Here is a 16,648-nt window from a genome sequence, read left to right as displayed (position 1 = left end):
TCCAGGCAAGGTAATAGAGCCATGACTTTTACCTGACTGGGTGTACAAAAATAAACAAGGCATGCGGCCCACCAGTGGTGAGTTTGACGTGCTTGGCAAGACCGCTATCAGCATACAACCAGGAGTAGGAAGCTTTCAAGTGATAGCATCATTAGAGCTATCTTACAGGGAAGATGAGCATCTCACAAAGTCTGAAGTAATGGGCACCTGAAGCATCTCCTCTGTCCCTGACCTGTAAGTAGGCTCAGATACTAAAAAATGAGATGCCACCCAGATAGAGCTGATCATGGGAAAGCCTATTGCTACTCTGTTCCCTGCCTTGAGGAGACTTGCTTTCCAGAGAACAGAAGAGTTTTTACATACCAGTTCATTTAAAGAAGCTAGTGTACCTTTGTACCAAAGTCCAAGAAAGAGAGTACATGAAATAAAATGGCCTAATGTTGTTCATGAGGTCCTTCGTAAACATCCTAAACCAAGTATTCGGACATAGTTTATTCAGAAGAAAAATATATCATCACTAACCCCTCACCCTCCAAGCAATACAAGATTTTTTAAATCTTATGCTTCCCAAACTGGTTTGGCTCAGTGGATAGAGCGTTGGCCTGCAGACTGAAAGTTCCCAGGTTTAATTCCGGTCAAGGGCATGTACCTTGGTTGCGGGCACATCGCCAGTAGGAGCTGTGCGGGAGGCAGCTGATCGATGTTTCTAACTCTCTATCCCTCTCCCTTCCTCTCTGTATAAAAACAATAAATTATAAAAAAATAAAACTTATAATGTTATCTACATAACTCACCATATTAACAGATTAATGGAAGGAAAAATCCTATGACCAGTTCAACAAATACACAAGTGTCTGATGGAGGTTAACATACACTCAAGATTAAAATTCTTACCAGATTAGGATTGGAATGGAACTTCCTTTACTTCACAGTGAACATGGTGAAATGTTAAAATTTTTCCATTTCCTATAACGAATAAAACAGCTCTGACAAACTAATCCCGATTCTATTAGCATTGTACTGGGTGGGTCAGTTGTAAAATGAGAAAAGGAAACAAAGCCATATTTTTAAAAATCCTCACTGGAGGATATTCCTTCTATTGTTTTTTAGACAGTATAGAGGGTGGGAAACAGGGGTAGAGAAAGAGACATCTATTGAGAGAGACACAGTGATTGATTGTCTGCCTCATGCGACCCGACTGGGACAGGGGATAGAATCTACAATCTGGTAAGTACCCTGGATGGGTAATTGATTCCAAGACCCATAAATCCACATACCAACACTCTTTCCACTGAGCTAAACCAGCCAAGATAGAATACATGTTTTTAAAATCCTCACCCAAGGATATTTTTCAGTTCATTTTTAGATAGAGTGGAAGAGAGAGGGAAAGACAGAGAGAAATATCAATGTGAGAGAAACACATCGATTGGTTGCCTCCTGCACAAGCCCTGACCAGGGCCCGGCTGGGGAGAAGCCTGCAACCAAGGTGGGTGCCCTTGACCGAAATCAAACCCGGGACCCTTCGGTCCGCAGGCCGATGCACTATCCACTGGCTAGGGCCAAAGTAGCATAATTTTTAATACAGCAAAGAAAAAATCTGTCAGCATTAAAAAATGATTGGATTGTGCATAATGAAACTTAGAAGCTATCTAGAAATATCCTTTTAGAAATAATAAGCATACATAGCAAGGTTGCTGGAAAGAATACCAATGTACAAATGTGTCTGCATATGAAAGCTCAATTGGAGTATAAAACGTCAGAAAATGATATAATTTTCAATAGTATCAACTACTTGGGAATATGCTTCACAAGAGATTTGCAAGATTCCTTGGATAATGTTGTAAAACTTTATTGAGAGAACTTTAACAGTGAAGTATCCAACATAAGAATAATCTGTGTGTCTTCAGATCATCTTCCTTTAAATGGCTGGTTTTCCTTCCCCTGTAAGAGAAACATAACTGTTGGGAACATTCCTTAGTCTCATTAGATTTAGATGACATTAAAGGTACACAAAGGGCAAAGTTTAGGTTTTATAAGATAGACTTCCAAGCATCTATTTTACCAATATTGATTAAACACACCACTCTTTCTAATGGTACTCAGAAACTAAAAGACTGTTCCAGCTCAGAGCACAAGATATGAAATGAACCTATTAAAAGGTGGTTTTAAATAGTAAGCCAAAAATGTGTAAACTTTTTTGAAAAATATGAACACCATCCAACAGAAAACCCTTAAGAAACAAAAGAAATTTACAAGAAATGCTTCCATTTGAAATACTATTCTGACTATAAGATAGCTAAAACAGAATTGTCACATTTGTTCCTGCCTATGTGAAGTAAATAGAAAGGCCCATAGTGCCTTTGTTTCTTCCTTACAGTGCAGAAAAGCAATAATGGTTCTTGGGTTCCTTTAGCCCTTGTGTGATTGTTTAAATATGGTAACCATGTGTCCCCAATTCCATGTGTATTCCTAGTGTAATTTTAAGTAATGCCTTTCTCACATTGTATGAGTTTCAATGTGTATAATCGCTTCTATAATCACACTAATTTTAAGTCAGTATCATCATTTTTTACATCAAAATGTGAAGCTCATTTATAGAATGACCTACAGCAAGGCAGAAATAAGAACAACAAAGAAACACACACACGTAAAGAAGAAGTAATAGGTAATGGAGAGATGGAAAGTTATGGAGAGGGGAACGAAGAATGGGAGAATGAAAGATACCTAGACAAATTTTAAAAAATGTTGTTTCTAAAAGTCATTGCTTTCTAAAAACTTTAGGGGCCCTGGTCAGGGCACGTGCAGGAGGCAACCAATCGAGGTGTTTCTCTCACATCGATGTTTCTCTCTTCCATTCTCTCTGCAAATTATTAAAAAATATCAATTTGAGCAGTAAATATGCCACATTGGATATGATTACAAAAGATTATATCCTAGAGCTCCTATTTTTATAAGGGACATTAACTCATTAAATCTGACAGTGGTGACAGTGAGCATGCTTAGCATAGGTGTCTCTGAGCATCGATGATAGCCTGCACCCTCTCTACCTGATCAGAGAAACTAAAAACTAGACTATTTCTCCACACTCTATAATTCAATCACCTGACGCTTCATTGGGAAAGGGAATAAAAATGCAATTGTTTCTAAGAGCCAGAAGAATTCAAAATTTGACAGAATCTAAGAATAGGTATCCACATCTCCATATAAAAAAAGAAACATCAGTGGAGTATTTACTCATTATTTTAGTAGCTGTGAGATTTCAGTTCAGATGTTAAAATTTGAATAAAGAAGATAATTCATGACAAGTTATAAACCAGAATATCACTGTATTCTTTCAAACACAACTAGAGAATTAAAGAATCAGCATTGAAAATTAATTTTTATATTCGATTGAATTCACTATTTATGTAAGAGTAAATATTGGTTCTGCAATTAAGGACTCTCTATACTACCTAAAGCAATTTACAGATTAAATGCAATCCCTATTAAAATACCGACAGCATATTTCATAGATCTGGGACTAATACTCCAAAAATTTATATGAAACAACCCCCCCCCCCAAAAAAAAAAACTCCGAAGAGCCACTGCAATCCTGAGAAAGAAGAAAGTTGGAGGAATCACAATACCAGACATCAAGAAAGACTACAAAGCCACCGTAATCAAAGCAGCCTGGTACTGGCACAAGAACAGGTGGATAGCTCAATGGAACAGAACAGAATCTCCAGAAATGAACCCAAGTCATTACACCCATTAATATTGGACAAAGAAGGCAAGAACCTACAATGGAGTCAACACAGTCTCTTCAATAAATGCTGCTGGGAAAATTGGGCCGATATATGAAAAAAATGAGACTAGACCACCAACTTATACCACACACAAAAATAAACTCAAAATGGATAAAAGACTTAAATGTAAGTTGTGAAACCATAAAAATCCTAGAAGAAACCGTAGGCATCAAAATCTCAGACATCTCTTGCAGCAATATGTTTACAATATTTTTACATCTCCTAGGGCAGTGGTCGGCAAACTGCGGCTTGCAAGCCACATGCGGCTCTTTGGCCCCTTGAGTGTGGCTCTTCCACAAAATATCACGTGCGGGCGCACACATACAGTGCGATGGAAACTTCGTGGCCCATTCGCAGAAGTTGGTATTTTGTGGAAGAGCCACACTCAAGGGGCCAAAGAGCCGCATGTGGCTCATGAGCCGCAGTTTGTCGACCACTGTCCTAAGGCAAAGGAAACTAAGGTGAAAATAAACAAATGGGACTATATCAAAATAAAAAGCTTCTGCACAGCACAAGAAACCATCAACAAAATGAAAAGGGAGACCAATGCATGGGAGGACATATTTGGCAATGATACATCTGATAAAGGATTAATATCCAAAATGTATAAAGACCTTATACAACTGAACAAAAGAAAGACAAACAATCTAATGAAAAAATGGGCAAAGGACCTAAATAGACACTTCTCCAAAGTGGACCTACAGATGCCTAAGAGACATTTGAAAAAATGCTCAAAGTCACTGATCATCAGAGAGATGCAAATTAAAATGACAATGAGTTACCACCTCACATCTGTCAGAATGGCTATCATCAACAAATCAACAAATGATAAGTACTGATGAGGATGTGGAGAAAAGAGAATGACAAGTGGGAATGCAGACTGGTACAGCCATTATGGAAAACAGTATGTTATTTCCTCAGAAAATTAAATATTGGACTGCCATTTGACCCAGTGACCCCACTTCTAGGAATATATCATAAGAAACCCGAAACACCAATCAAAAAGAATATATGCACCCCTATGTTCATAGCAGCACAATTTACAATAGCTAAGATCTAGAAACAGCCCAAGTGCGCATCAGAAGATGAGTGGATAAAAAAGCTGTATTATGGTAAGCGAAATAAGCCAGTCAGAGAAAGACAAGTGTCATATGATCTCACTCATATGTGGAACCTAATGAACAAAATAAACTGATGAACAAAATGGACCCAGAGACATAAAAGCATAGAACAGACTGGGGAATCTCAGAAGGAAGGTGGGGGATGATGGGTGGGCAGGAAGTGATCGACCAAAGAACTTGTATGTATATATGTATAATCCATAGACACAGATAATAGGGTGGTGAAGGCCTGGGGTGGGGGTGGGCTAGAAGGGGTCAATGGGGGAAGAAAGGGTACAAATGTAATAGTTTTCAACTATAAAGATTTAATTTAATAAAAATAAGAACTCTCCCATTTTACAAATTATATTAGAGATGGTACTACAATCTACTTCAGTGTCTCAACATACTTCATACAGCCAATATTGATTACAAGTGTATTACGTATTTCTAACTGCAGAAATCATAAGAGAATTCAAAATTTATTACCTGTTGTTTAAAGTACTTATATTCAAAAGAAAATGTTTTCAAATATTAGAATTCAATTTGGCTTTTGAACCAGTGTGTTTCTATATCTGATTATCTATAAGTCAGGCAATCATTCATTTGGAGTCTGCGCTACTGTTCAAAGTATCATTACCTGTGAAGTCTATTCATGTAACAATATGTTATCTCTGGTTATTAAAGGTGTGATATTATGAAAATCTGAAAACGCGTACATAAATTGCATTCTTAATGAGTAATATACCTGTTTCTGGCATTTCAATGGGCTCTGGATTTGCACAAGCATACCCAATGACTTCAGGATCATCTCCACCCTCAACCCCAGTCAGTGGTTTCGCCAGTTCTTCAAGATCCGCTTCAGGGACAATTCCTTAGAAAGTTATCAATTTCAGCAGTAAACATGACATATAAATTAGGAAATGTTAATATTAATTTATTCTGTTTTTTATATGAAAAAAGCCTGTAATCTGGTGTGATAATATGTGTGATAGAAAGTTGGACTTCACATCCTTGTTTTTCTGTACTATGAAACTTGTTGTAAATGACAATGTAAAAATCAACCACAAGACATGTACATTTCCTATATATGACCATAATGTACTAATATGTGTAGAGAGCACCAGCCATCAATGAAATCTGAAGTGTACATTATGGATAGGATTTTTATTACAATTAAAATATAATTATATAATCTCAAGTAAACAACTTAACATCACATCCAAAGGAAGTAGAAAAAGAACAACAAAGCCCGAAGTCAGAAAGAAGGAAATCAGAAAGACCAGAATGAAAATAAACAAAATAGAATTTAAAAAGTAAATACAAAAGATAAAGGGATTAAAGAACATATATGCATACCCAATGGACATGATCAATAGGTTGGTGAAGGCCAAGGGAAGGAGATCTGGGAGTGGGAAGGTTTGAGGGGGGGAGTTATACTATGTTAGTTTTGGTAATATTATATTTAAAATCTTTTTTTGGAAATATTAATATTTATTGCATGTAATATTATCATATTTAAAATAGTTTCTCTTGAAATATTGTTTGTTGCTTTAACATTATACTTAAAATAGTTTTTCCTGAAATGCTAATGTTTGTTGCATGCAACATTATTATATTTAAAATAGTTTTTCTTGAAATATTACTTTTTATTGCATGTAAATGGCTAATTATTTTGTATCTACCATCTGGTAATACATTTATTTTGTATATTATAAAAAAAAATATAAAATAACTAGCTAGATTTAGGTGTTATATTGTAACTTTCCATAAATGAGTCTCATTCAGTAGAACGTAGCAAAAGTAATATCAAATTATTAGTGATAAACAGCAAAATTTTGGTCTTATAGTGAAAATAAAGGAAGTAGGATGGTAATAAATTGATGGACTTTGTAGTCAGGCTTGTTGTGCAAACCTCTTAATGATGAATAGCTAAAATAATCCATAGCCTGTATTCTGTAAATAATTCACTGCCAGTGTTTGATGAAAATAACATATAGTTAAAAGAAATAATTTGTTTCATAATTATTTGAAGGTATGTCTCATTTTCCTAATATTAAAAGATTAGGAACCACTTTCAAAGGTCACTTAAAAACCACACACATATAATGACCTGTATGCCAGTACTCAGAATAATTCAGTTTTTACCAAATACGCCATAGGAAGACATCACTTAAAGGAGAGAGTGGCCATCTCCCACTGAGCTCCTTTCTGAGGCTCTAACCTGCCCCACTGAACAGCATCTATTCCTGGGCCAGTACTGAGCTACCTTACAGTGCAGACACACTTGAGTATTTAGCATTTTATACAATACCATCCACTATTTCAGACACCAACATAGGTGGTAGGAAGAACACAAACCTTGGAATGAAGTGTGAACTTCTTCTCAGTGAGTCAAGTGCTCAGGCTCAGTTTTCTCACTTATAAAATGGGGCTACCATCCCTGAACAAACAGGCTTGGTTTCAGGTGTTCTATGATGGGCTGACTTGGCCCTCTGCCCATGCTGATAAACACTGCTGACACTTACGATGCAATAACTGAGAAGGCCACTCAAAACGTTCTAAGAAGAACCAATTAAAATAGAAAACTTATGTAAATGTTTGTATTTAAAATTATACAGTTTCGTCTGGTTTAGCAAGGACTGTATTTTCAAGAACACTATACAAATAGTGAAGGAAAAGGGAAAATTCATAGTGAAGGAGTGCACATACATGCAAACTATAAAATCTTCACATTCTCTCCCAATTTCCAGGATATGTTTGCATAGAGCTATGGTATGCACAATACATGATAGAGAGACAGACTCCCAGCTCCCCAGTCTTCTTCCCTTTCCCTTCACCTTGAACCTCAGGAGCTCCTGCATCTGCTTTCTCTTCATCAGGTGTAATATCCTGACTCTCAGTGGGTGGCTCCTCTTGTTGAGGTTGTTCATCCCTGGGCTGCTGGTCCTGTGGGGGGGGGGGGTGCATGTGTGTGTGTGTGAGAAAATGAAAAGTTTTGTTGTTAATACATGACAATCATAAAAATATACATAATACACACACATATATACATAATCGTGAATAAGAATAAAGGCACTTTATAGACATGATACATATATATTCTTAATATTGTTTCTCTTCCCTCTGCCTGGTTCCTTGGAGAGGAGCTGCCCACAAGGACTTCTGAAGCTCTTTTAAACTCTCCTGGGATGGATGTGGGCAGTCCCTGTTAATAAGCACGAGAAAGGAGTCATAGGGGATATTTCCACCGGCAATACCAGAGTGGAAACCTCCTGGATCAAGGTTTCCTTCCTAAGGACTCCTCCTGGGCCCATGTTATACCTTATCAGCACGGAAACTTTTAACACTGTGCCTACAGGCATTCAACAAAACTCACAGAAAAATACATTTCAGGTCATAGACAGTTCAAATATCAAAGCACTCACAACCACGGCCCCAACTGGCTGGTCAGACTCTTCATCCTCTAGTATTGAACTCCAGGCGAGCCTTGGTATTATATGCCGACTCATATTTCACACTGAAAGCAGAACATTTTGATTAGGAAAATGTACTTAAGGAAATAACTATATCACTTCCATGGCAAAATGATGATTTTCTTTTTAACTTTAAAAATGAGTGCACAGGCTTTGCGGTTATACCAAACACCGGGGCTCGCCCAGCCACTATGTCATGGCCGTGGTGGCAGCGTTACCACCTCAGGCAGGTGAGAAAGACGACACCCGGCTTCCCGTGTACGGAGACATGTGGGGAAATGCTGCCTGAAAGCCCGCTGGAGTGACGACTGCTTCTGCCACACGCCAGCGAGGAGGCCGCTTTCCCCGTGAGTTCGGCTGCATCGGCCGGGAAGGCTCGGGCTGTGCGTGCGGCCTGTGCTGCCTTCGCATGACCAGGAGGCAGCGGTGACCACATGCGATACCGGGGCTGTGCCCGCTTCTCCCGCGGCCCCTGCTTGGTGCCTACACATCTCGGGGCGCAGTGCCAGGGCCTCGCAGGGCGGTCCCTCAGCACCCCGTTCCCAGGCCCTTCCTTGACCGCCCCCCCCCCAACCCCCACCCGGCATGACCAGGAGGCAGCGGTGACTGCATGCGATACAGGGAGCTGTGCCCGCTTCTCCCCACGGCCCCTGCTTGGTGCCGGTCCCTCAGCACCCCGTTCCCAGACCCTTCCTTGACTGCTCGCCCCCGGGCCCCGTCCACCCCCCCGCCCCACCCAGGGCCCCGAGGAGGGCTGTGGGTTCTGTTCTGTGGGCCGTTCCAGGTGAATTCCAGGACCCAGACACCTGGAACAATGTCCCCCAAACCCTTGACCTGGCCCCCGCCCTCGCAGGCCCGGCATCCTCCTAGTCCGGGTCACGCCGGGGCTTCGAGGCCCATGGCGGCCAAGATGGCGGAGAGGACAAAGGCGCTGACCTCGAGGCCCTTCATCCTGGGAGGCCCCGGATACCGCAGACCCGCCCCCACCGAAGCCCGAGGGCCTTCCCGCACACTCTCCCACAGTTAAAGTCCCGAGGGCTGCTCTGTGCACCTACCAGGTGATGTCAACCAGCGAGAAAGAATCAAAATGGCAGGAACACGGTCGCCTCTCGCGCAGCTCTCCTCTCAGAAGCCGGACACCAAGGCGCAGGCGCAACAATGGGCTTAGGCTTGCGCAGCAAGGGGCATGGTCTGAAGAGCGCATGCGCAGCTATGGGCTCCTGCGCCAATGGGCATGGTCTGAAATGCGCATGCGCGGGTATGAGCATGCACAGCTAGGGGCATGCGCTCTGACCTGCGGTCCTGAGATGGGGGTTGACGTTTTCCTCGTAAGGCCGCAGAGCGTCCAAACCACCAGATCAGCAGTAGACAGGAAAACGGGCTCCAAGTGTGACTTTTCCCGACACCCAATCATTCTTTTGCTTTCAGAACCTTTGTGGACAGGCTAAGTGTAACCTTAATGGAGAATGTGTCTCAAAAACGTGGCCGTGACAGAAACATACTTTAATACCATGTTTGCACCTATACTTGGACCAATCACTTCCTTCTGTGACTCTGGTTTTGTGTCATGCATACAAGGAATTTGCTCACTTCCATAAATTAAATACATTCACCCCTGTGTTCTTAAGTTCTTTGCTTGTGTTACTGCGCATACATGTCCAGACTGTAAACGTTTCTCTGAATATACCTGTGGTCATTCGGTCAGTGTATGGTTTAGCAATACCCTTAGGTAACCGTGCTAGGATTTAGGCGCAGTCCTCTGTCACATGGTGAGACAAGGCAACAAAAGCACCATTCACAAAAGAAAAGAAATGATATAGTCCCTGTTGAGAGGATGAAAAGACAAGCTCCAGGCTGTGAAAAAGCATTTGCAAAGCACATATCTGACTACGGACCCATATCTAGAATATATAAAGGACTCTCCAAATAGTGAAAATACGACCGTATGTGTTAGAAAATGGGAAAAAGACACAAAGACATTTCACAGAAGAGGACATATGGGTGGCTAACAAACACATGAAAATATATTCAATATCTAGGGAAATGCATATTAACATAGTGCTGCTTTATCGGTATGCAAGTATTATAACAGCCAAATTTTTAAAAATTAATAAAAATAACAAATGCATGGTAGGATTCGGAGAAACTGAATGTCTCATACATTGATGGTAGGTACATGAAAAGGAAGTCACTCTGGAAATTAGTTGGGCAGTTTCTTTAAAACAACAACAACAACAACAACAACAACTAAGCCCTGGCTGGTTTGGCTCAATGAATAGAGCATCCGCCTGCAGACCAAAGGGTTCCAGGTTCGATTCTGGTCAAGGGCACATGCCTGGGTTGCAGGCTCGGTCCAATGTGCAGAAGGCAGCCAATCAGTGATTCCCTCTCATCATTGATGTTTCTATCTCTCCCTCTCCCTTCCTCTCTGAAATCAATAAAAAAATAATTTTTAAAAAAACTAAACCTACTCTGGACATATGACCCAACAATTACACTCCTGAGTCTTTATCGCAGATAAATGAAAACTGATATCCACACAAAAACTTGTATACCACTGTTCATAGCAGCTTTATTTGTAATAGCTAAAATCTGGAAATTGAAATGTTCACCAACATATGTATGGCTAAAGAAACTGTGGTACATCCATATCATGAAATACTACTCAGCAATAAAACAAAATGAACTTTTGATACATACAACAATTTAAATGGACCTCAAGAGCTATGCTGAGTGAAAAAAAATCTAATCCCAAAAGGTCACATACTGCATGATTCCGTTTTTTATTAAAAACTTTTAATGCTGACATTATTGCAGGCTTCCTCCCATTCCCCACCTTTTACCCACCTCCGCCTCCTGCTTCCCCCTCTTTTGCATTCCTTTTTATGTAACAATCTGAAAATAAAACAGTTATAAAGATGGAGAGCAGTTTAGTGGTTGCCCAAGCTTAGGGATGGTACTAGGGAAGGCTGTAGGTGTGACTACAAAGAAGTGGCACAAGGAAGATCTTTGTGGTGATAGTAGAGTTTTGCCTCTTTTTTTTTTAAATACATTTTTATTGATTTCAGAGAGGAAGGGAGAGGGAGAGACAGATAAAAACATCAATGGTGAGAATCATCAATAGGCTGCCTCCTGCACGCCCCTTACTGGGGATCAAGCCTGCAACCCAGGCATGTGCCCTTGACCAGAATTGAACCCGGGACCCTTCAGTCTGCAGGCCGACGCTCTATCCACTGAACCAAACCAGCTAGGACAGAGTTTTGCCTCTTGATTGTAGTGGTGGTTACACAAAGCTACACATATGACAAAATCGCATAGAATCATACACATGCTTTGTGCAGATGCCAATTTCCTGATTTTGATATGGTATGCCAGTTAGGCAAGATATAATTACCTTGGGGGATATATGAACAGTAAATATCTTGAGGGAGATGGGGTGAAGGGTACATAAGACCTATCTGCACTATCTTTGCAACTTCCCCGTGCACCTATAATGATTTTTTAAATTAAAAAAAGCAGAACACACACACACACACACACACACACACACACACACACACACACATACACACACACACACACCATCAGACCTAGTGCTTCTTCTGGGATTCAATCAACAAAATGTAATGAAAAGTATTTTCTAAAAAACGAGCCAGAAATACTACACATATGCTTTATAATTCATCGGCGACAAGATAAGGGTAGAAAAGCCGAAACCCAAAGAGGAAAAATGACGTCTTGCACCAAGGGAAGAGTATTGTGGAGAGTATGGAACCATTACTATCTAGTTGCTCTTGCCATAGAGGAACTGCTCCTAGCATGCCCCAATGTGGTCTTAAAATTCCTAAAGGAAAGATTGCTATGTTTCTGGAGCTGGATTGACTTGCCAGCTGATAAGAGTCTTTGGCATGGGCTGGATGCTGTTATTCATTCTCTGTTCCCAAAAGTTTCCCCCCTGAGGGGTTGGCAATGTTGGCACTCAAGACCCCATCTCTTTTGATCTTCCTTTGCCTGAGGGTTAAAGTCTTAGATTTAATCTGCCTATTCGTGTAGGAACCTCTGAAACATCCTTTTGCGTTTTTCTCTGTTTTTGTCTCTTCTCATCCCTTTTTTGTCAGAGAGGGGGGGATTGCGTGTTCTCAGAGTTGAGCTTTAAGTTGTTGAGTTCCTGTATTAGCTTATCACAACAGGAAGAATGAGAGGTTGTTGCTTTGCTCCCAGTGGAGATGCCAGAGGTGGTGCCCACATACCTCAGGCAGTAGTAGCATTCACATTTGAATCTGTTCTGATCTGTATCACGTGAAGAAGAGGTTTTTGCTTTTCTGTCAGTCTGATAAGGTGCCACGGACTTGACATGTCTCCATCTGGGGCGTTCCACTAACTTCTTTCCCTTTTTCTTCTGAGGTACCCTTGAACTTTTCCATTGCTGCTCTTCTTCCATCCTCTAAAAAAGTACATATATCAGAAACTCAAAGAGTATATTTAAAACATGCCTTTTCATATATCACTCAGAGAACACCTACTAACAAACACATAGACACACATTTCAGAAAGAGTCCCTGATAAATTAAGCAACTGAAATCTTTATTTCAAATTTATTTGTTGGGACATTTCTTTTTTAATTTTTTTAAAATTGATTTCAGAGAGGAAGGGAAAGGGAGAGAGAGACTGAAACATCAATGACGAGAGAGAATCATTGATCGACTGGATCAAACCGGCAACCTGAGCATGTGCCCTTGACCGGAATTGAACTCAGGACCCTTCAGTCCACAGGCCGACGCTCTATCCACTGAGCCAAACTGGCTAGGGCATTATTTGGTCATTTCTTTTGATGCCTACAGCATAAGAAAACAATCTAGTCTAGAATTTTGGAATAATGGCTTTAAGCCAATTTCCTCCCTACTGGATTACACATGGCACAAGAAACTGCAGGATCACATTTCTTCAAGTGGAGAGTAGAGATCACAGTTTCTCTTTCTCTCCCTTCACCCCCAGTTGAAATGATCATTTGGTTCTTCTCCTTTATTCTGTTAGTTTAGTGAATTGCACTGATTATTTTTGTGTGTAATAAGAATACTTAATATAAGACCTACCCTCTTAGCAAATTTTAAAAGTATACAGTATTGTTATGTATAAACATAGTTTTAAATGTACAAATACTGATATATGTTAAAGCACCACCTCAAAAAAAAACCTGTTCTCTTTTTTAAAATATTTTTTATTGATTTTTAGAGAGGGGGGAAGGAAGAGGGAGAAAGAGAGAAACATTGATGTGAGAGTGGAACATCGATTGGCTGCCTCCTACACGTCCCTACTGGGGATTGAGCTTGCAACCAGGGTATGTGCCCTGACAAGTGAATAGAACCTGTAACCTCTTGGTGGCGTGGCATGATGCTCAACCAACTGAGCAACACCAGCCAGGGCAAGCCTGCTGTTGAACTTTAAAAAAAGAAACCTCATTCTGTCCATCAACTTTGCGTAATGTAATATGAGGCAGCCCTCTCCCAACAGAGACCTTGAGATTCTCAGGGCCTATAAAGAAATGTATCCCTGATCCTAGGAGGTAAGATGTTAAGCACAATGACATATTTACACTGCCACTTGTTTGAAGAAGAAGAACAGAAACAATGAAAGTGAGTGTTCTTAACTCCACATGACCCCTATTTTCCTCAGCTACAGTCCCTCTCCCCAGATGGGAAAAAACTCCCGAGATTCCTAGAAATAAATATGTGCTTAATTTGCCCACTATCTTGGGTTTCCTGCACCAACTCATGCCCCTCTTTATAAGACAAGTTAAAAACTTTAAAGGAGAGAAAGGAACCTAAAGAGTAAGTTATTGGTCACAGATCCAGTTTTGTATGTGATTTCTCACGTTTTATCCTTCCAACCTTTGACAACATTTCTCTCTAATCCAATCCAAAATATATTTACTGACCTCCCCAGTGCCAGGTGATACAGAGATATGTGACAGACAACAGTCACCATTTATTTATTTAAGGATACTTTTGGATTAGGTATGGTGAGTTAGATGCTTTACATCCATCCCTCATTAATTCTATCCCCAAACCTTCAAAGTAGGTAAGGCTGTCATTTTGCAGATGAGGAAACTGAGGCTTAATAACAGAATGACTTAAGGGTCAGGGCCAGCACTGGAATTCATATGTGTTCTATATTACACCAAAGCCAATGTCAATGCAAATTGTGAATGTGGGAGTGAAATTGGGGTTGAGAATGGAGGGGGAGTGATGAGGTAGGGGGACATTGAATTTCATGGTAAGAGCAGCAACGAAGGCACAGATCATCTTACATAGCCTGAAACATTCTCCATCAAGTAAGTAGTTGCATTTGCAATCTCTCTTGGGACAGAACTGAGCATGAATTCTCAACTGATCCCTACAATATAAGGGGTTATATATTTATAACTAGAGGCCCGGTGCATGAATTCATGCTCAGGTGGGGTCCTTCTGGGTAGCCTGCAGGGATGAGCCAAAACCCGCAGTCCAACACCGCCTTCTGCTCCTGCCTGCTGCTCGCACTCATCCAGGCCCCACTGTGCCTGCCCCAGGCTTGCGCCCAGTCTCTCCTGATCAGGAGAGGCTTGCACTGCACGCACCATCGCCAGCTGTGAGACCTGCATCTGGTGGCGCCCATCCCAAGGGGGATGGGGGAGGGGCCGGGACTTAATAGGCCCTCAGGACTGGCTGTTGGGATGCCCTTGCTGGCCCAGGATCCACGGATCCACATCTGCCCGCTGACATTCATGCCAGTTGTCAGGAGCCACCTGGCAGTCACTTTTATATAATTTCTTCCTTGTGGAGCATCTAGAGAGGAAGCGGCTGCGGTGCCCAAGGCCGACTTCCAGGAGGCTGGCGGCGCTGTTGGGATTGTGCCAGAGGTGCCAGTCCGGCCATGCCAGACCAGTTCTCCAGAGATTGGACCTGTAGGACTACTGAGGGAGTGAGTGGCTAGTGAGTCACCAAGTGGGTTGGTCAGCTGAGGGGTACTCTTGCTGAGGGAGAGCACCGACTACCAGGGGGCAGCTCCTGCATTGAGCATCTGTCCCTGGTGGTCACTGTGTGTCATAGTGACTGGTCAACCAGTCGTTCAGCCTAATGGTCACTTAGGCTTTTATATATATACTAGTAGCCCTGCTCACTAATCCATGCGTGAGTAACTCGCTGCCACTTGCCTCAGCTGGCCACCCACCCACTGCCACTGGTAGTTCTCCGCTGCTCATAGCTCACTGCCATGCCCTTCTGTAGCTCTCCACCTGCTGTCCCACCCTCTTGTAGTTCTCCCCCACTGCCCCACCCTCCTGTAGCTCTCTGCCTACTGCCCCACCCTCCTGTAGCTCTCCACCTCTTGTAGATTGGTCCTGATGTTATGGCATAACAGATAATTAGCATATTCCTCTCTTATTATATAGGACTAGACACCTGGTGCACGAAATTCGTGCATGGTGGGGGGTACTTCAGCCCGGCCTACAACCTCTCGCAATTCGGGACCCCTCAGGGGATGTCTGATTGCCAGTTTAGGCCTGGTCCCACAGGCATCCCTGCAAGATCGGGACTAAACCTGCAGTCAGACATTCCTCTTGCAATCATGACCACTGGCTCCTAACCACTCGCCTGCCTGCCTGCCTGCCTGATCGCCCCTGACCACTCTGCCTGCCTGCCTAATCACACCTAACCCCTCTGCCTGCCTGCCTGATTGCCCCTAACCACTCGCCTGCCTGCTTGATTGCACCTAACCACTTGCCTGCCTGCCTGCTCACCCCAATCACTCGACTGCCTAATGATCACCCCTAACCACTCACCTGCCTGCCTGATCACACCTAACCGCTCTGCCTGCCTTCCTGATCACCCAAACCACTTGCCTGCCTGTCTGATCGGCCCTAACCCCTCTGCCTGCCTGCCTGATCACCCCTAACTGCTTGCCTACCTGCCTGATCGGCTCTAACCACTTGCCTGCCTGTGTGATCACCCCTAACCCCTCTGCCTGCCTGCCTGCCTGCTTGCCCCTATCTATTCTGCCTGCCTGCCTGATCACCCTAAACCACTCCACTGCCTGCCTGATCACCCCTATCCACTCACCTGCCTACCTGATCACACCTAACCACTCTACCTGTCTGCCTGATCACCCAAACCACTTGCCTGCCTTCCTGATTATCCAAACTACTTGCCTGCCTTCCTGATTAACCAAACTACTTGCCTGCCTGCCTGATCACCCCTAACCACTTGCCTGCCTGCCTGCTTGCCCCTATCTATTCTGCCTGCCTGCCTGATCA

General features: G+C 42.3%; 1 long non-coding RNA gene across 1 annotated transcript; it reads right to left on the bottom strand.

Moving 5' to 3' along the window:
* Positions 1 to 1,840: 1,840 nt before the first annotated feature.
* Positions 1,841 to 9,536, bottom strand: LOC106698370. Its single transcript, XR_001349694.2, has 5 exons — positions 9,417 to 9,536; positions 8,314 to 8,405; positions 7,726 to 7,834; positions 5,634 to 5,759; positions 1,841 to 1,941 (listed from the first exon to the last, which is right to left on the bottom strand). It is a non-coding gene; the product is annotated as an uncharacterized LOC106698370 (long non-coding RNA).
* Between the last annotated feature and the right edge of the window lie 7,112 nt (positions 9,537 to 16,648).

Source organism: Myotis lucifugus, unplaced genomic scaffold (assembly GCF_000147115.1).
Source record: "Myotis lucifugus unplaced genomic scaffold, Myoluc2.0 scaffold_169, whole genome shotgun sequence".
Lineage (NCBI taxonomy): Eukaryota > Metazoa > Chordata > Mammalia > Chiroptera > Vespertilionidae > Myotis > Myotis lucifugus.
Note: the sequence above shows the minus strand (reverse complement) of the source record. Positions and strands in the feature narration are given on the sequence as shown.